General features: G+C 37.2%; 1 long non-coding RNA gene and 1 pseudogene across 1 annotated transcript; one reads left to right on the forward strand and one right to left on the reverse strand.

Annotated features, from left to right (window-relative positions):
• LOC147516881 (uncharacterized) lies at positions 1 to 664 on the forward strand. The gene is made up of 3 exons (XR_015213756.1): positions 1 to 84; positions 171 to 282; positions 422 to 664. It is a non-coding gene; the product is annotated as an uncharacterized LOC147516881 (long non-coding RNA).
• Positions 665 to 21,737: 21,073 nt separating this feature from the next.
• Positions 21,738 to 21,830, reverse strand: LOC147516882 (small nucleolar RNA R71; annotated as a pseudogene).
• Between the last annotated feature and the right edge of the window lie 399 nt (positions 21,831 to 22,229).

Below are 22,229 nucleotides of genomic sequence, written 5' to 3' on the forward strand. Positions count from 1 at the left end.
GAGGTGTATGTTGGTGGTATTCCACATGATGCTTCTGAGAAGGATCCAAAGGGCTTTTGTGAGTCAGTAGGAGAAGTCACTGAGGTAATGTTTATGGTTTTTATGGTGGTTTTACCTCCCTTCGTTACACCTAAAGATTTAAGATTGACATTTTTGCTATTGCACGTCAGGATGATGAAAGGCAAAGACTCGCGAGAGAATAAGGGTTATGCGTTTGTTACCTTTAGGACTAAAGATTTGGCTGCTAAGGCCATTGAGGATCTGAATAATACTGAATTTCAAGTAATATTGAAAACAAGTAATTGTCTTTTATAGAACTTCCTTTGTCATTCTGGTACTATATTATGGCGGATGTTCTGTCTGTTTATTTTCCTTTTATAAAATTTGCATTGGTTTTCTAGTACAATGTTTCATAATGCAGAAAAAAGAAAACAGAGTGATTTGTTAGGCTGTGATAGGTTCTTGGATTAAATTGATTGCATTAAGCCAGGCTGTGGTAGGTTCTTGGTTGGGTGATTGTGGTTCTCTTTGGCTCATTTCGGTACTGCAGATTAGATTTTGTTGGTATATGTTGGCTCGTTACAATTTTTTGTATATAGTGTAATATTTGTAATTGGAGATGATATTTGTGTGATGAATGTGATTTTAAGATACATTTCATCTTTATTTGATGATAAATGACTACAAAAATGGTATTATATTGGGATGATATTGGCAATTTTGTTTTTTTTTTTAATTATTTTTTTTATTATTTTGATAAATGGGACATCACTTTTAAAGTGATTTATAGAGTTATTTCACATCACTTTACAAGTAATTTGGAATCTGAATGAAATGTCACTTTCGAAGTGATGTTAATCGGCCTTATTGATTTCACTTAAAAAGTGATGTTAAACGTTATAACATCACTTGTGGACATCGATTAAAAAGTGATGCAAAATTATAACATCACTTGTGGACGTCGATTAAAAAGTGATGCAAAGTTATAACATCACTTGTGGATATCGATTAAAAAGTGATGCAAAGTTATAACATCACTTATGGACATCAATTACAAAGTGATGTAAAGTAACATCACTTGTGGACATCGTTTAAAAAGTGATGTGGAAAACCCTGACTTTTCACGTCACCACCAGTTACATCACTTGCAAAAGTGACGTCGTATATTTTTGACATCACTTATAGGGTGATTTTAAATGTCTTTTCTGTTGTAGTGTATACATACTTGTGGTACTGTTTTGCATGAATATATTTATCTATACATATAAGTAGCCGTTGTTGCATATTTAGTATTTATCTACGTATAATTAAACTGTCCTGTTTAATAAGTCGATTTTGTCATGAAAGAGGAGAACATTCCAACGAGGGTTAAAATCTGAGTTGGGTAAGTTGTTTCTAAACCCTACGGGATGAAGCTACTCTCTATATGACAATCGCAATCTCAATGAGTATTGACGAAATTGAATTATTATACAAAACAAGAATCGGATATTAGTCTATGTATAATACGTTGCATGTTTAGTGTTTACGTATTTATTACGTCTTTGCCTATTAGTATATCTGCGCATACATATAATATCTTTGTATGCTACTGTATCTAGATACGTATGAGTAATTACAACTTGCCTGTTAGTGTAAATATACGTATATGTAATATATATCTACCTATTTGCCTACATATACGTATTACTGATGTGTATTTGCCTGTACGTATAAAAGTATTTATTGATGACACAACCTTGCCTATTCGTATTGCTATACGCATGAGTAGGGTATCTTCAGATGCTATTATATCTAGTAATGTATAAGTATGTTATATTTGGATGATTAGACTTCAAGTATAAAAGTATGAGTCGTATTTCCATGCTTACATGATTTTACTTTCTCCCTTGCATAAATTTTAATTAAAAAAAAAAATAATAATTAGGACCTTGCATAAATTTTAATTCCATAAACCTTAATCATATTCTGACGGTGTCTAGGAAACTTGAAAGATTGAGGTTACTTAATTAGAACCGTGCTTGCACGAAAATCCTCTCTCATATATTTTTCTTGTAATCTAGCTGTTGGTTTATGTACACGTATTCGTAGCTATACTTCTACGTTAGCAACGGCTTAGGCCTACGTTGTTCAACTCTAATGCTTAAAGATAATCATAAAATCCAAGTAATAATACGTTCCTTCTGTCAATTAGATCTAATTTTATACTTGCATGAGATTAAGGTCTGGTTCAACTAAAGAATTTGAACATACTTATCGTAGGAGAAAATACGATAAACATTTGCGTAAATTCTCACCTCCACAATGTTCTTCATTTATTAATCCAAATCAACAAGATTCCTTGTCATCATTCCCTTCATTCATTATGGCTGACGAAAATCCACCAGCTGAGAAGCCCCTTTCGAACTTCTACACAGCATTACAGGAAGGACCTTTTTCCTGCATCAAACTCGTGGATATTGTCGGTGATTTTCGAATTCCGCCCAATGTTTTTAGTTTGTTACTTGTGTATCATGGTTTGGATCATGAAAAATGGTACAATCACCTTCGTAGGCTTCAGCAAGTGGCCACAATATTTCACCATCCAGCCGTCTCTAAGGAACAACTCTTGCTGTGGCTGTTTCCATTCACTTTAGCGGATAAAGCGGCGGGAAAACAACCACAATCCATAGACACATGGAATAAACTTGTTCAAGCTTTCATTCTACAATTTTATACTCAGAAGAAAACTACTGAAATGCTTCAGAAAATTCAATTCTTTCGTCATGAATCCTTTACGGAAGCATGGAGTCGATTTACCAATCTTCTTTTAGAATGTCCTCATCACCAGCTAGACAAAGTTATCCTTGTTCGTTCATTCTTTAATGGACTTTTTGATCATAAAAAAGAAACTCTTGATATAATGAACGGCGGTTGCTTCATGGACAAAGGAGCTACTGAAGCATATACTTTTCTTGAAAAACAAGTGAAAAGAGGTACACATTGGGGTAACACTGATTCTTCTAGGTCATCTAAGGATACTGTTACAAAAGCTAAGTCTATTTTTGAGGTAAAACCCGATCCCGAATTGAAGAAACTAATATAATCCCTCACTAAAAAAGTAGATGCTCTTGCAATTCAAGTAAACGATCAACTTCCACAACATGTTATGAACGTTAACAATTCCTCGTGTGTTCTATGTCTCAGTCTAGACCATCCCGATACTTATTATCCCTTGTTATATGTCCCCCTTACTTAACCAACAGAAGAGGCATGTGCATTCAACATTCTTAATGCACCTTGGAGACAACATCTGAATTTTGCTTGGTGCCCAAATAACCAACAGATGGCTCCTCCAGGTTTCGCCAATCCACCTGTTCGACCAATCAACAATTTTATTCCATACCGCCAAGGAAATAATCAGCAATACCAACAAAGTTAAAATCTGTTTCAAAATAATTCCAATGCTAACTATCAAAACAACCGCAGCCTTGTTCTAGCCAATCCAAATTCTGACTATAATCAACCACTTCTCAGCAATAATTGTGAACTCGTCCCTATTGCACAACCTATGCCTCTTGCTACCGATAGGACAAACGAGACTTTCTTCACTTACATGAACCAACAATCCCAAATCCTAACGCCTATCCAACAATCACTTCAATAATTAGCACAAGAAAAGAGTCAGAAAGGCGTGTTTCCGGGCCAAGCAGTTCCAAGCCCTAAGCCAGCGAACACTACTTGTGAAGTCACAAATGCACCTAGTACAAATGCTCTAAACCAAGGTGAGGTGAATGCAATAACTACTCTTCGTTGGGGAAAAACCGTTGACAATCAAATCCATATGCCGGATGATCAAACAAAAGTAAACGAAGATTCCAATGAATCTGCTCCCGATAATGAGCGAACAGTGGAAACACCTAGTGCATCAAAGTCACCAACTCAAAAATCGGGAAACGAACAAGCGGATCCTTATGCCAAATTCTTCCATAAGGCACCATTTCCTGCCCGTTTGGCAAATAATAAACATGATAAAATTTTTGATGAAATTCGAGAAACTTTTAAAAATTTGACAATCAACTTACCCTTTCTCGATGCCCTAAAACAATTGCCAAAACATGCAAAATTTCTGAAAGATATGTGCACCACAAAAAGGAGAACAAATGTTCCTCAACAAGCATTCATTACCGAACAGTTTCCATCAATCACCGAATACAATGGTATAGTCAAATACAAGGACCCTGGTAGACCAACAGTTTCATGCACATTAGGTGACAAATATACGGCCACTGCATTACTAGACCTAGGAGTGAGTGTGAACTTACTTCCTTATTACTTATTCAAACAACTAGGTCTTCATGAGCTTAAACCTACCACGATGACTGTAACGCCCGTATTTAAAATACGTAATTATTTATTAATTAATTAATTTAATTATTTATTTAAAATTCGCTGGATTGGATTTGGAATATGTGGGCCTGATTTCTGGGTCCGAGTCTATATTGGGCTTAGGTTTCAAACCCATATATATATATATTCATATTGTTATGGAGAATAGGGTTCTGAGATAATAAAATAATAAAAATGGAGGCAGCTCGTTGGAGCGCAACGATTCGAACTAGGAGGAATTCGTCGAGCTGTTAATTAAGGTGAGTAGTTTAGCTTTTCTATTATTTTACGTTTATACAGAGATAACTGTATTGTCTAAGATTTCCGCTCTTGTTTCCTTCTCATTCCCGGTTGTTATTCTGCGTATTGTCGTAGGGTTAAAACTTGGAGTATTATTAAAACCTATTGTATATTGGTTGTTGTTCTTAATTACCAAGATTTATTGAACTGTTGGAATTGAGGTCGTTAATGGCAAGCGAGCCCTCGCGCCCAAACAAAACAGTGGTCCTGTATATGATTTGGAACTGTTTGTATTTCATTTTTCGGTTATACTCTTGTTGTGTTGATTGTATTACTGATTGGAGGTAGTGGGTGATGTCGGGGTTGTTGATAGCTTTGAACAGCGTCAATGGAGGTCGAGTTGTTTCTATAAGTGGTGAATGATGTTGGAATCGAGTTGGTTAGTATAGTATAGTGTGGGTTTTGGTTAGGGATCAAAACCCAACTGTTTTGAAGGGTGTTAATGGTGCTGTTAAAGCTCCCAAATGGTTCGTTAATGGCGGCGACCAGAAATCACCCAGTTTAAATTAAACTTTGTTGTTTGGGTTTTGGGTGGGTATTTGAATGGGTTGTTGGTGATGGGATTAGGAGGATTGATTGAGGGGATGAGGGCTACGAATGAGGGCTGTGGGGAGCTTGAACAGCCGGCAATGGCGGTCGAGATCTGTTGGAGAGTGATCTCGACAGTTGCTAAAAATCGTGTTGGTGTTAATTAAAGGTGTTGGGTTTTTCAAAATGAGTCAAACCGATGTGATGAAGTTGGAGGAGGAGAACCCGGTGGTGGCTGGTGGTGGAGGCTGCTGGTGCTGGGGCAGCTGAGGGAGATGATCAGTTGGGCCTTGGGCAGAAACCTATTAGTTGGGCTGGGCCAAAATTCTATTATTTTGTCTTGGGCCTTAGTTGGTTTCCTTTGGGTCCGTTTTTAGTTTGTTTTGTTTGGGCCAGTTTAGTTTAAAGTTTTTGGGCCGGTTTCAGTTCAATTTTTGGGTCGAACCCATTTGTGTTTTGGGCCAGTTCAGTTTAAGTTTTTGGGACAGTTTCATATCTTTTGTTTAGGCCAGTTCTATATTTGTTTGGACCGTTCCATATAACTTAAAATAGATCCAATGGGGTATTTAAATATTTAGACTTTTGGGTTCTAAGGTTTGGGTTTGGGCTTGGCTAGTTGGGTCCGAACCATTGCCTTAGTCATGAGCCCATGAGCCATGCACCTTTGCCCTTAGCTATGAACCATGGCTATGACCCTGAACCTGTTGAACATGGAAATGACAGTTTGACTTTGACAAGGACGTGTTGACTTTGACTTTGACCATTGACTGTTGACCGTTGACTGTGGAATGTTGACTTTTTCTAGATTTTCACATATTTAAGAATATGGACAAATGTAGTAATAAAATATTGTAGAAAATTGTATAACTTTGTTTGTCATTATCTAATTAAGATTTGATGTGAGTAGTGTGTAAAGAATATAAGATTGGCACATATCAAGAGGGAAATTCTTATAAGACTTAGATATATACGTTTTTATGAGAATTAAATTATATACAGACTTAGATTCATGGAATTTAGTATTGGGCTTTGATGGTGAATTGAGTTCACATAAATATATTGAATGAATACGTTACAGGATTGATTACTATTATGAGTTGCTACTTAAATGAATTGTAGTATTTATGAAGGCTTGAGATATTCCATATGGTGTAGTGCAATATATAATTGGCACGTGAAATAATAAGTTTCGAGATTTGATATAGAGGTATTTGGATATCGTGCAATGAATAGTATTGGCACGTGATAATGTGGATTGTATTATAACGAGAAACGTTGAGCTTCAGTACAATTAAGTATACTGGTATGGGATAGAATAAGAATTATTCTGAGATATATATGTATGACATTTGAATAAATTACGTATCGAAAATCCTGGAACCTAGCTACCACAACTCATGTGATTGGCCCATGTGAAGGGCGTATGTGATATGATTGGCCCTTCGGGAGTTTCAGTGAATCTGAATGGCCCTTCTGGCGTAGCCGAATGGTGGCTTGATTATTCCGTTCGCAAAATTAGAATGAGATGCGCAATATTTTATGCCGAATAGTGGCAGTACTTACATAATGGCTTTCGTGTGAGGGTTACCTAGTGTGCGGCATCCCGCTCAGGGTAGTTATGCACGGAGTGGTTCATTATGTAAGGGGAGGCATGTGGATGTACATGTTCAGCGTTGGGAAGCGATTGTGGTAGCCAGGGAAACTAGGTAAGACATAGATACGACGTGATTTTAGGGACACGCAAAGAAAGCCTTAATTAATATAATTATGGTAATGTGTTGGTTAATGATGTATCTTTAGATAGATGATTGTATATGGTTTTGCATAAGTGTGGGTCAAACTAAGTACTTGGGCAAAGACGACCCACTCTGTAATTGAGCATGAAATGCGGTAAGTATAGAATATGCTTGGCTGGTTATTAGTTTAGTTAGAACCTAAGGCGCCTCGTGGAGGAACTAAATGCCTTTTTATTATGTGTATGGTTTGTTGTGTGGTTAGTGGGAAGTTAAGGCGCCTCAGTGGAGGAACTACCTGCCTTACTTATTGTAGTTGAGAATGTCGTATTAGTTGTTGGAAGTTAAGGCGCCTCGGTGGAGGAACTAACTGCCTTATGGATTATGTATAAGTATATGTTGTATTTTAGAGCTACTCACACTAGCATTTTTATAATGCTGACCCTATTTGCATGTTTGCTTATCGGGTGTGTTCATTAAATGAACATAGTTGATAAGTCTTGACAAGTTTAGTGTTGAAGAAGGTTGGTTGCTGCTTGTGGTTTGCGTTAGTGTTGCATTTCAAGATATGTTTTGTTTTCCCTTGAGGTGATATAGATTTTCAGTTGAGACAAGGTTATTTGTATTTTTATTTGTAAATTTAAATAAAGAGTTATTGAAAAGAGATTTGTAACCTAATCTTATTTGTAAATTTTTGTAATGAAGAGGACTTTTGTTTAAGTGAAAATTTTTATTGGTTTTTAATTATCTGCATATTTAAACTGTTTATGGGTTTTTGGAAGTGGAGAGTACGTCACACCTCGGAAATCGAAAAGTCGAGAACAAATATTGTTTTTCTGAATTCTGTCGAAATTCGGGGTGTGACAATGACTCTACAATTAGCCGATCATTCCATTAAGTATCCAAAAGGCATTGTGGAAAACATACTTGTAAAAGTCTAAAACTTTTTCTATCCCGTCGATTTTGTCATTCTGGATATATAAGTTGCTTATGACTCCATTCCTATCATATTAGGGCGTCCATTCCTAGTAACTGCTAATGCCCTCATTAATTATAGGGATGGTTCTATGACCATGTCCTTCGGAAATCTTTCGGTCAAGGTTAATGTGTTCAAGTTGATGAAACAAATTCCAGAGAATGACATTGATGGGAAGGTTAACCTGGTTGACACCCTTGTGCAGGAATATTTCACAAACTCTTTTCCTGAGGATGAAGTACACCAATTCCTTTCATGTGGTGATTCTGAATTTGATATGGATGCTTATTCACATGATGTAAACGAGTTCTTAGAGTCAATACCACTAATTGACTCTACTACCGTTCTATCAAGCGACTTGGATGAACATCAAACTGTTTTCTCTATGGAAGACGACATTCCTCAAGAATCTTTAATACCCACTCCTCCCACCCCTGACTTAAAGCCTATTCCTTCGGACTTAAAATACGTACATCTAGATCCAGATGGTAGTCACCCAATTATCATATCATCACAATTGACTGCCGATCAGGAATCACGTTTAATTAAGGTCATCCAAGAACACCGTTTTGCTATTGGATGGTCTCTTGATGACATTAAAGGCATTGACCCTAAAGTGTGCACACATCGCATACATCTTGAAGAAAATGCCAAGACGTCACATGAGCCACAACGTTGTCTTAATCCCACCATGAAGGATGTGGTACGGGAAGAAATTTTAAGGTTACTCAATGCCGGTATTATTTACCCTATCTCGAATAGTGTTTGGGTGAGTCCAGTACAGGTTGTTCTCAAGAAGTCTGGCATTACAGTTGTGCGAAATGATAAAGATGAATGCATCTCCGCTCGTATTCTAGTGAGGTGGCGAATATGCAATAACGATCGCAAACTTAATGCGGTCACTCGTAAAGATCATTTCCCACTTCCCTTCATTGACCAGATGCTTTAATGGTTAGCGGGTCATGCATATTACTATTTTCTTGATAGTTATTCAGGATATTTTCAAATAATCATAGATCCTGCTGATCAAGAAAAAACAACGTTCACCAGTCCTTTTGGTATTGAATATAAACGAATGCCTTTTGGCCTTTGCAATGCACGTGGTACACTCCAATGCTGTATGCTTCACATTTTCAGTGATATGGTTGAATGCTTTATGGAAATGTTCATGGACGATTTCTCAATATATGGTAATTCTTTCGATAGCTGTCTATCAAATCTTGAAAAGGTTTTAGTACGTTATGAAGAGAAAAATCTCATTCTTAATTGGGGAAAATGCCATTTTATGGTTACAAAAGGAATAGTTCTAGGTTATATTGTTTCAAAGGATGGAATCGAAGTCGATAAAGCTAAGATTGAAAAAATTACTTCACTTCTTATACCAAAATCAGTTCATGACGTACGTACGTTTTTAGGACATGCAGGGTTCTACAGGAGATTTATTCAAGATTTCTCAAAGGTTGCTCGACCTTTAACAAATCTCCTGCTTAAAGATGCTGTCTTTGACTTCACTTTCAATTGCAAACAAGCTTTTGAGACCCTAAATTCCGCCCTGACTACGGCTCCTATAATTCAACCACCTGATTGGTCTAAACCTTTTAAATTAATATGTGACGCGAGTGATTATGCTATTGGAGTTGTCCTAGGGCAACGCCGAGAGAATAAACCAATTGTCATTTACTATGCTAGTAAAACTCTTAATGAAGCTCAACGTAACTATACCACCACTAAGAAAGAATTTCTCGCAGTTGTCTATGCCCTGGATAAGTTTCGTCCTTACCTAGTTGGTTCTTCCATAATAGTGTACACTGACCATGCGGCGCTTCATTATCTCTTAGCAAAGAAAGATGCCAAACAGAGGTTGATCCACTAGATACTCCTTTTGCAAGAGTTTACTCTAGAAATTAGAGATAAAAAGGGTTGTGAGAATGTGGTTGCATACCATTTATCACGACTCGTCAATGATGTCGATAATGATGCAGAACCCATCTATGATTCATTCCCAGATGAACACTTGTATTCTATTTTTTCATCTCCGTGGTACGCTGATATAGTGAACTACCTAGTTACCGAGGAAGTCCTTTCATCTTGGACTCGTACGGACCGGAAAAAGTTCTTATCCATAATAAAATTTTATTTCTGGGATGATCCCTACCTCTTCAAGTATTGTTCTGACCAATTGACACTCCGTTGCATTCCCGACTGGGAACACAATGACGTGTTATCCTTCTGCCATGAACAATCTTGTGGTGGTCATTTTAGTAGTAAGAAAACTGCGGCCAAAGTTCTACAATGTGGATTTTATTGGCCAACATTGTTTAAAGATGCACATGGGCATTGCAAAGCATGCAATCGCTGCCAGCAGCTAGGACGCATTACTCAACGTAATATGATGCCCTTAAATCCAATTTTAATTGTCGAAATTTTTAATGTGTGGGGCATCGACTTCATGGGTCCCTTTCCAAATTCTCAGGGTTTTCTCTACATACTGGTAGTTGTTGACTACATGTCAAAATGGATTGAGGCAATGTCATGCCGTGCTAATGATCACAAAACTGTCGTTTTGTTCGTAAAGGAATATATTTTCTCTTGATTTGGTGTTCCCAAAGCTATTATTAGTGATGGGGGAAAATATTTTTGTAATTAATTTTTTGAATCATTAGTAAAGAAATATGGAGTCACTCACAAAGTGGCAACTCCGTATCATCCTCAGACCAGTGGACAAGTCAAAGTCTCAAATAGAGAAATTAAGTCTATTTTAGAGAAAACAATTAATCCATCTAGGAAAGACTCATCTCTTCGATTATCTAATGCCTTGTGGGCATATAGAACAACTTTTAAGACACCCATAGGCATGTCCCCTTACCGCCTCGTTTTTGAAAAACCTTGTCATCTGCCAGTTGAACTTGAGCATCGTGCTCTATGGGCCATCAAAAGCCTCAATTATAATCCCAATACGGCAGGTGAGAAGCAAAAATTGTAGTTAAACAAGCTTGAGGAGATTCGGAGTGATGCCTATGATCTCTCGAAATCCTATAAAGCCAACATGAAAAGAGTGCATGACAAGCACATATTAAGAAAAGATTTCAAAATTGGTCAAAAAGTTTTGTTGTACAACTCGAGATTGCACATTTTTCCAAGAAAATTAAAAACTCGATGGTCTGGTCTTTTCACTATCTCTGCTGTCACCCTTTATGGGGCTATATCTTTGAAATTTTTTAACGATGACATTGAATTTCAAGTAAATGGCCAACGCCTTAAACATTATTATGAGTTGCTCTCTCCCGATGTCGAAAAGACTCTTCTCAAAAATCCAGTCTACCAAGACTAAAAGATTCACTGGTGTACTTCCTTCTAGGTGTTGAAAACAGGGAAAGTACGCCATTATGGTAGCCAGGCTCTCTTCTATTTTCTTCTCTCAAATCTTCTAGAGTGTGTGGTTGCAAGCGCCGAAACTTTAGTCCACAAAAACTCTATTTCAGAACTGAGTATAAATGTCTTCTGATAATCGAGCAAACGTGCCTTCTGGTAAACAATGGGTACCAAAAATTTCCCATCCTTCCTTCTCTTCCCTTTTCTATTCTCTTCCTCGCGAACTCCAGCTCATCATTTGGTGTAAATCTCACCCATCTTGAATAGGTAATGGTCGTAGTACTTTTGCTCGAAAGCAACGTGCGCGAAGGATAGGGTGGTGTATGAATTGTCAAACACCTTTCTGTCCACGTCTTGAACTATTATCTGATATGAGCCGGTATAAGGTATATTTTTGTCTGACACTAGCTTAACAATATAAACTTCATCATCGCCCAGTTTCTCCCACAGGTTGGGATTCGTCTTGATGATCTGACGTTAAAAGACTCACATTCGTCTTGAGGATCTGACATTAAAAGACTCACACTCATCTTGAGGATTTGACGTTAAAAGACTCACATTCATCCTGAGGATCTGACGTTAAAAGACTCAACATGTATATACTCGTGTCTTTTATTTTCACCTTTGCACTAAGCATTGAGCACAAAGAGAGTCGTGATGTACAACATCAGATGGTCCCTCGTTCGCACGGGCAATGGATTTCACCAGACCAACCCCGATAGCTTTCTATTTGATGGCAGTTCGGGGCGGTTTGATGCTATACCATATGTACTAAGGGTAATATTATTATTAGACCATTGCACATTGGTCAGGGATGGTACCGTCCTGAATCCTAGGCCCCCAAAACATAAAGGTTAAGCCACAGTTTGGCTGGATTGGGTTCTCCCTAGAGCTGACATGACAGTTGCCTGATTTTACTGTAATGGTTTTCTTCTTGAAGTCTGGTGTTGTTGACACGTTCATCTCCCCTTGTAATTTTGTACATAAAAAAAAAAAAGTGGTTGGTTCGCTGTTTTTACAAGACTCACCCCCCCCCAAATAAAAATAAAAATAAAAATAAAAATACAAAAGGTTGAATGTGCCTTTGCCATATTCCATTGGATGTCATTTTTAATGTTGATAATTTTGGCATCTCATTCGTTTAATTTGGAGTTGAAACGAATCGAGATTCCACGTTTGAAATTTTGAGACATTTCGAGACATAATGGGAATTTCCATAATTCATTTGGGCTTGGGCCAAAATTTCACACCCGACCTAAATCACGTGTCCATCCACAAAATCCATCACGCGGGACGACCCACACGTCAGCCTCTCCCATTTCGTTCTCCTTAAATTTCGGATCTCATTCCCTAAGAAAAACCCAGTGCACGTGGTATCACAGATCTAAATTTGACTCGTGCACACGGGAAATTTCTAAACCAATTCCAAACCTATTCAAACAGAACCATCCCCTCACTTCGTGCAACCAATATAGACCCTCAAAACCTCATCTCGATCACTCTATGGCTAGAAATCGTAGAATCACAGTCGAGAGAAATTTTACAAATCTCTATAATTTTGGCATGTTTCATCCCTTTTTAGATGAGGAAATTGCTAGTAGGGAGTGGGAATACCTTTTGCATCGAATTCCAGCTCATTACTCCGAAGATTTGGTGTTGAAGTTTTATAACAATGGAGGTTTTCGGGGGAATGAGTTTTGGATTACGGCGGATGGGATGGAACGTGAACTCACGTTGGAGTTGATATCGACTACTGCGAATATTCCAATTAACTCCAATAGTCGACTATTCATTATATTCGACTAGGACTAGTTAGAAGGGAATCTAAGTCATCTTTCTTAGCTGCTAAAGCGTGGGTCCTGACCTAAACAAGCTCCAATCCCGCCGATGCTAGCTGGGTTTTGAAGCGAATGAAACACTAGTTTAGCACCGCTTATGGGTATTTTTTTTTTTTTTTTAGTAGTGATCTGAGAAGGTTACACTCATAAATCTTGTAGCCATATCATGAATAGCCGCTTTGATGTTCAGGAAGTAACATGCATGGTGCTCTTTCTTTGAATCATGGTCCTATCTCAATTGTTGTTTTGAATCATGCTTTATGGTACTATTATAACATTTATGAGGAAACACATATTTAGCTAGCGCACTTTACATCTTCTAAACTTGTTATACATGAAAGATCAGGGGCATTTTTTGTTTAGTTTTAGAACTATAAATGTGCATAAATCAACATTTTTTCCTTATTTTTTGCTTATTTTTTGCTTTCATCATACTTGTATGAAGTTCACAAGGTATTCAATTTCTTTTGTATGCTATATATGTTAGTGCCTTTATGTTCCGTTATGTTTGTGCTTGTCATGCAAATTTTTGCGGGGCATCATGCATATACACAATACACACTGATTCACTCCTCTTGTTGTGTGTTTTAGGTAATGATCGAGGAGAGCCTAGGGGATCCCAAGCTTCGAGGAGTTCAACTCCTCCAAAGATCTTACCCATTGAAACGCCAGCAATATCTTTGGATGAACTGAAGAGGTTGACTTCTAACTTTGGGACAAAGACTTTAGTTGGAGAAGGGTCTTATGGTCGAGTTTTCTCTGCGACCCTAAGTACTAGTGAGTCTGCAGCTGTAAAGAAGCTAGATCCCGGTAACACACAAGAGCCAGATTCTGATTTTGCCGCTCAGGTGACTTGAGTAATAAAATGAAATATGTATAGCTCTTTGAAGGGCAGTATATGAGGTTTAAGCCTGATTCACTGTCTTTAAGCCTGATTCATTGTCTTGACTTTAAAATTTGTTGGCTACAGTTATCAATAGTTTCTAGACTAAAGCATGAGCATTTTGTGGAATTGTTGGGCTACTGTTTGGAGGCAAACAATCGAATTTTGATATATTAGTATGCAACGAAGGGTTCTTTACATGACATTCTACATGGTATATCTAATGTGTTCCCTATAAGTTGGACTTATTAGCTCTACTGATCATATATGTGACAGCTTACTATTTTTGTTCTCATTTTCATCTCTTGGAACTTAAATTGCTAAGTCACTAATTTCTTTATGTAGGAAGGAAGGGAGTACAGGGGGCTACACCTGGCCCTGTTCTCAGCTGGAACCAAAAAGTCAACCTTTCACATCATTTCTCACATGTTAAGTCACTAATTCATGTTGAGTGTAACCTTCTCACATCACTCGGTTTCTTACTTTTTTTTTGCTTGGTAATTTCTTACGTTCTTTCCTTTGCATATTAGGTAAAGGGTTATTTGTGTATACAGATAAGATATCCTACAGTGGTGTACGTTTGGGGCTTAACCAACATGATTCTCTGTCATAGTAGCGTTGCTCGTATCTCTTTCATTTAGTAGTTATATGATTATATTTTTAGTTTATTTATTAAACAAACTAACACATTCTTCTTTATATTGTTTTTTAGGTTATAAGTGAGATAGCATGGTAGCTCGATTAAGTTTGTTTGAGATGGATCGATTGATTAGCAATTTGTTGGATGGGTTATGTAAATTGCATTATTGTTGGATTATGACTTGATTTTGAATAAAGTGTTTGAGTTATTTAATTTTTTTTCTTTGTGAATAAATCATGTAATATGAACAAGTTCTTAGAATGATTTATGTTGGTAATAAAAGTATGATTCTTGTTTTCGTAATGGACTTGAGTTGTCAAGGTGTATGAATGCATTGGGTTTACAGGAATTTCAAATTTACAGGAATTTTCAGATTTACAGGAAAAAAAACGAAGAAGTTATGACGGCTTCCAAAGAACGTTACATACCAATTCTTGACAGTTTTTAATGTTAATTTATTGACGCTTTTGTTTCTTATGGTGACGTTTAAATAAAAACAATTATAAAGAAGGTTTATTTCTTGACTTTTTTTCTAGTAAAACTATGACGGTTAAGTAAAATATGTCACACAAAAGGATCCAATTATGACGTTTATAAATGAATTTTTGTCATATTAAGTTCGAGCGTTTATGTTAGTTTCTTCAGAACCGTTATCAAAATTATGACGCTTTTGGTTAACTTTTATGACGGGCTCTATAATGACGGTTGTTTTTTAAATGAAAAAATGTCATTAAACCTGTTTCACGACGGCTAAAAGCCGTCATCACATGTCTTCTTTTTAGTAGTGGTCCGACTCTATTGTTTTCAGAGTATGCAAACACTATGGAATTGATGTTCGACACGCTACTCAAGGGAGAATACAACGATGGCTCGAGATGCGTGTACCAACATTCCCTCAGACGGAACCAATTGGCCGTCACCCAATGGCTGGCCTACAACGTCATTGGTACTTCAAAGACATCCGACGTCAACAAGACGTTTTTGCATCTGCTGTGGATCCTCCAGGAGAAGAAGGATACATTCTGTATGGTCCATTTCCTGGGCCATGTTCTTACGACTGCTTCAAACAGGTCAGCTCCTCTTGCTGTACTTGTTACTCAGCTTATGATTAATTTAGGGTTCCAGTCCGCTACGCCATTAATTCAAACAAGGTCTTTCAAAAATTTTGCGATTTTCGAGACTTGTGTCATGGATCACTGGGAACCTATAGCGAGAGATGATGTTGAGCGTGATAATTTGCCTCTCCCTCCTCCTTCACCGCCCAACTGTTTTAATGAGGATACCATATGCCGAATCAGCACTCCCATAGAAGCCTTGAGACTAATGAACATTGGTATGCGCAGCATGTTTCTTCGCCAGGAAGAGATGCGTACTTCCATGAATAAATTTCAGCAGGAGATGCGTAATCGTCATGGCCATTTTCAACGCATGATGCTGGCTAATCAACAACAATTTCAAGATCGATTAATTCAGTTCTTAGGCAACAGACAGGACTAGTCAGCTGACTCAGGAGTTCGCAGTACTCGTCGTCGTCGAAACCCTGGTTCTTCATCTGCTAACCCTGAGGACTCATAGTAGCAGCTTGTTTCTCTTAGTCTAAAATGCCTCTGTCATTTATTTCCCTTATGCAGTGCATTTTTCTAGTAATGTAAAACGGTATATCATATGATTTCTCATAATTTTGTATCTCCAGACGGATTAAATGAGAAATTATTTATGTTATTAGATTATTGTCTTCCTAATATAAATAATTAGTTTGTTCCTTTATGCATTGGGCCTACTCTTTAGGCCCAACGGACTGATTTAAATAGTGACCCATCACTTTGATTCACTAGGCCCAACAGTCAGAAATCAAACGGTCAGATATCAAAAAATGGTCAGATTTTCGACTATAAAATCCGCCACTTCTCATCTAACTTCACTCATTCCATTCTCTTACTCTCCATAACTTAATCTTCATATATTTTCATCTTCTTCAATGTAATGGATCCGATCAAGAAATTAAACAAGGAGCAACGTGATGGGGCATTCACAGTCGCACTGATAGCAGTATTTATCATTGTGATACTGTCAATCATGCATAACATCCTTAAGAATATCTAGATTTATGTAACCTACATCTCTCTTTCCCTTTGTTGTTTTGTAAATTACTATGGTGTGTTAAATAATTCTCAAAACATTTGTACGGGTTACGTATTAAATGGAGAAGTCCCCTATTTAATATTTCTATGTATTAATCGTATTTTCACTTTATCATAAACATAAATAAAATTATTATCAAATCCATAACAAAGAAGGAAAATCAATAACTCATGAAAATAATTCAATCTAAACTCATTGTGTTCATGGAAAATAGCGCACGTTATACGGTACACCTAAACAATTGTCGCGCACACAGCTCGATATTTATATCCAGCTTCCTTTATTGAGGTATGATCATCAATTCTGAAATTACGTGTAGGTCTAACTACCCTGTGAAACCTTCCTCCATACTTTCTATCATTTTAATACCTCATTAATTGTTGTTGGACATCTGACATGAAAAGACATACTATGGATACCCATAGTTGTTGTACATAATTATGTGTACCAACACCACATGGTTCACTTGTGTTTTCACATATTAATTCTGGATTTAACTGCACTTGGCATCCGGATACGTACAAGATCCTATATTGACTATAAATCTCTTCATTCAGCCATTTTCATTTCACGGATTCTCCACTATCCCTCCATCACTTACATTTTCAAATGGATTAACCAAGAAAGATAGTGCCCGAAAAAGACTACTTGAAACTTTTTGATGATGGCCGATTTTCTCCTTATTTTGACACAGAAATTGTACGTCGAGGATGGTTGCCTCTTCTATATCATTCAACAGCTGATTATTCCGGAGAATTGGTTTTCATGTTCTACCAATTTAGCGGACCTGAAAATGGAAAATTCTATTTCAATGCCTATGGATAACGATTTGAATTAACTAGGGAAATTATCTCCGACATACTTCAAATTCCAATGAATACAAAGGAGTTCCACCTTCCAAAGTCAACATTTGATTCCGTCAAATCTTTACTATGTGCCACCGTATCTCGTGGCGAAGTCAGAAATAGACATCACATTGTTCTGCAACGCTCTTTGAAACAGAATTAACGAGTTGTGCTCCACTAGTTGAGACATAATGTGGTATGTACATCACACCAATCTGAAGTGACAAAACCTCAACTCCACCTACTCTGGATTATGCATAATCAAAGGGATGATTTTTGCATAATCCAACACCTTTGGAACGCGATCACCAGGAAAACTAAAAGGTTATCCAATAATTGCTCCAGAGATACCTTGATAAGAGCCCAAAATTGTAGTTTTAACCCTTTAACAATAATACTTTTAGACCAATTATGCGAGTAATAAATAAGAGTTAATGCTAATTACGTGCTTTTATGCATTTCAAGCATTGAAGTCAATTATGTGCAGAAATGTGCCACTTTGGCGATATAAAAGAGAAAGGGTTGGTTGCTAAGAAGTTTTGTAATTAAAGGACAAGATTCAAGGAGAAAAAGCCTTTGTAAAGCCCGGTCAGAAGCTAAAAAGTCAGAGTCAACGCGGGTAGAAACAGCATACAAAAGTCAGCAGAACTTCCGAAGACCGTATCTTTGGACTCAGACGTCAAAATTGGGCGTACCTTATGTCAAAACGACCGAATCGGAAAGAGTTTTCCAATGGTCCAAACCTTGACCTAATCAGAGGAGCAAAAGTGGACGAAAAACTTGTTGAAGTCAAAGCCAGCTGAAAAGGGCCCTGTGGACTGAAGAAATTGGGCTTTGGGCTCGATTTTCCGGCCCAAAACATGGACCCTCAGCCCATTCACGAAATTGTGGATCTGGTCTCCTCCATTTCGACACACAAGGCTTAGCTCTTAAGTATCAATTAGGAGGATAGAAAGTAGCCATTAGAGTAGCCAAAAAAGCTTAGTTCTAGATCTAGTTTTTCAATTAATTAATTAGTTGTTATTCTTGTTTTAGATCTAGTTTTTACTTTGCAATAGATTAGTTAGAACAAGTAAATGATTAATTTAGAATCACATTTAGTTTTATAATAAAGTATTCATCTTTAATTCCAATTTAGTTTATTGATTCAATTCTTATTTAGTTTTAGTATTGTTAATTTCGTAAATTAGTTGTCTTCAATTGTTAATTAGTTAATCATAATCTAGTTTAAATTATTTAGTTATCAATTTCATTTCTTAGTTGTTAATTTAGATTTGAATCTACTGATTAGTTAAATTAGTAAAGTTCCAATCTTTTTATGATGTCTAATTTTAATTCATATGGAAATGATAGTTTGATAAATCAAGGTTAAACCTCCATTAGAGGGCAATAAGAGCCCAAAACTGTAGTTTTAACCCTGTAACAGTCATACTATTAGACCAATTATGTGAGTAATAATTAAGAGTTAACAACGATTCGTGTTTTATGTATTTCGGGCTTCAAAGTCCATTGTAATGCGAAATGTGCCACTTTAGCGAGATAAAGGAGCAAAGGTCGGTTACTAAGGAGTTCGTGATTAAAGGCCAAGATTCAAGAAGATAAAGCCTTTCTAAAGCCCCATCAAAAGCTGAAAAGTCGACGGCGCGAGCGCTTGACACACAAGTCGTGAGAACTTTGAAGGCCGTATCTTTGGACTCAGACCTCGGAATGAGGCCTACCTTATGTCAAAACGACCGACTCGGAAAGAGCTTTCCAATGGTTCAAGCCTTGACCCAGTCAGAGGAGCAAAAGTGGATGAAAAGTCTGTTGAAGCCAAATACAGCTGAAGAGGCCTTTTTGGACTGAAAGAATTGGGTTTTGGGCCTGATTCTCTGGCCCAAAACATGGCTCCAAGCCCATGCACGATTTTTGGATCTGAATGTATAAAAACCAAAGCTTCACTCTTTGTTAATGGTAGATAGGGTAGATAGTTAATGGTAGCTAGTTAGACCTAAAACTATAGATAATTATAGATCTAGTTTTCATGTAATAAAATTAAGTTTAGTTTAAATTCAATTCTTGTTTTAGATTAAACTCTTAGAATCATTATTCTTAATTAGTTTGATTAATAAAATAGCTAGTTTGTAAATTTCGATTCTTGTCATTACAATTGTGTAGATCTAAATTCCCTTATTACGTAGATAGCTAGACTTAGATTAGTTAGATTATTAATTTAGTATTTGGATCATTGTTTTATTATTCATTAGATTAATAAAATAGTGTTCTCCATAAGTTAGTTTCATTTCCATTAATTGTTTAGTTTCAATTCGTAGATTTAAGTAATTGTCATTATTAGTTTAATTCAATTATTGCATTAGTAGTTTTGAATTGGGTTTAAACAAGCAAAGTTTCAATCTTTCTATCATGTCTTGTTTGAATTCCATTGGGAATGATAAGCGTGATGATTCGGCTAAACCTCAATTGAGGGGGTTGAGAAGCCTTGATGAAAGCTTGATTCGATTATCGTAGAGTAAATTAAGTAATTTCCTTTCCAATCTAGAAACAATTAGTTCACCATGAGAATGAGTTTAATCGTTCACATACTAGTTATGAATTGGTAGAAATGCCATGTGTAATTAGGGATTAGGAGTAACCATATTGTTCTGCGAAGCAGTTCAATTCGGATTATGACGATTCGCCGTTAGTAGGATTAAGTCGAGTTAAGGTGAAATCAATCCCCCTCTAACTCCTTATCATAGAATCAACGTAGCATTCCCATAGTTGTTCTAAAAGTCGACTAGTTGCATCTTGTGGGTAGTTGCATCGTAGTCTAGTTGCCACTTCGTAAATCTCTCATTAGACTTTAGAGTTAAGAATACTTATACGTAGAGAACACAGCATGCGGAAGGACTAGGAGTGGAACGAATTTGTTACTCCACTCTATTTCGATAGAATTGAGAGTAGAAACTTTGATAAATATAGGCACATAACATAGTTTTAGTTTACTTACGTTTTGAGTGTTTATAGTTCATTTCGTAGGTAAACTATTCATTTTATGTTTTATCAAATGGCGCCGCTGCCATCTTAGTTTCACTTTCGCATTGTTTTCTTAGTGTAAGTACTTTTCTTAAAGTCCCATTTCACCCACCCACCCTTGTTTGATTCATACTGTAATTGTCCGTTTCAGCATTGAAAACTTCCGAAAAAAATTTGGTAACGCGAGCGACTTCAAGTGGAAGTGGAGCGACTCGCCAAGTTATCGGAAGCGCGACCAGCGCTTAAAAAGATCTGTAATAATCGAGCGACCAGCCTAAAACACTGTAATTTCATGATTACACGGGGCTTGGCGCGCGCCTAAGCAAGCGCATTAACTAAGCTAGATTTTTCCGAATTTCTACGGTTTTGATTGAACTTTGATTTTTCAAATTTTTCGGTGTTCTAACTTGTTATATACTGGCGAACACGCGTAAACAAGACGCTATTATTCATAAAGCGAAGCAAGGGCCAATTAGGTATTCCTTTATTCCACACCTCACATCTCTCGTTAGAGGTTTATACTAGTATATCGAGAATTGTTTGGAGTGTTGATGTGTTTAGCTAAATTTGGTCTTAGCCTTGTATGAGATTAAGGTGCAGTCGAACAAAAACACCAAAGCGTAATCACATAACAACGTCAACAAACAATTCTATCTAGTATACCACCCACTCCACCTCTAGCTACTATTTCACACACATCACGACCGACACAATGCCCGACGAAGGAGAGACTCCTCTCTCGGACTTTTATAAAGCCTTGAGCGATAGCCCCAAATCTTGCATCGTTCTAGCAGACCCTGTGGGGGATTTCCGAATCCCCCCAAATATTTTTAATTTGTTACCTGTTTTTCATGGATTAGACCATGAAAACCTTATCAAAGACATGCATAGGATTGAACAAGTCCTAACAACATTCCACCATCCTACGGTTGGTGCGGAACAAATTAAACTAAGGGTATTTCCTTTCACCTTAGCCGATAAGGCGGCGTCTTGGTTAACTGCCCAAGCGCCTAATTCTGTGGACTCATGGGCTAAACTTGTTCAGCTGTTTATGGAACATTTTTACCCACCCTTAAAGACGGATGAGATGCTTTCCAAGATTCATTTCTTTCAACAAAATCCTCATGAATCATTTTTGAGGCTTGGAATCGTTTCACCGATCTCCTTATAGAGTGTCCACATCATAACTTAGCGAAAGACACGTTAGTTCGTGCCTTTTTCAAAGGACTTCTACACCACCATAAAGAAGTCCTAGACATAATGAATGGGGGTAGTTTCTTAAGCAAAGGAGCCACCGGAGGCTTATAAATTTTTAGAGGATCAAACTAAAGCGAAATAACAACTGGGGGTAGTAGTGACGATATCCACCGCTTCGCCTAGTTCTTCTAATACTGATTAAAGGCTGCGGTATGTTTGAAATTAAACACGATCCGAGCTGAAAACTCTAATCGAATCACTCACTAAAAGGTAGAGGCCATTTGTTCAACAAAAGCCTATCCCCGTCATGAGCGTAAATTCAAATCCATGTAGTTTCATTTGGAGCCCGAGCATCCAGGACTCCATCGTCCTATAGCCTATGAACAGGCTTG

The sequence above is a fragment of the Coptis chinensis genome, chromosome 2, assembly GCF_015680905.1.
Source record: "Coptis chinensis isolate HL-2020 chromosome 2, ASM1568090v1, whole genome shotgun sequence".
NCBI classification, from domain to species: domain Eukaryota; kingdom Viridiplantae; phylum Streptophyta; class Magnoliopsida; order Ranunculales; family Ranunculaceae; genus Coptis; species Coptis chinensis.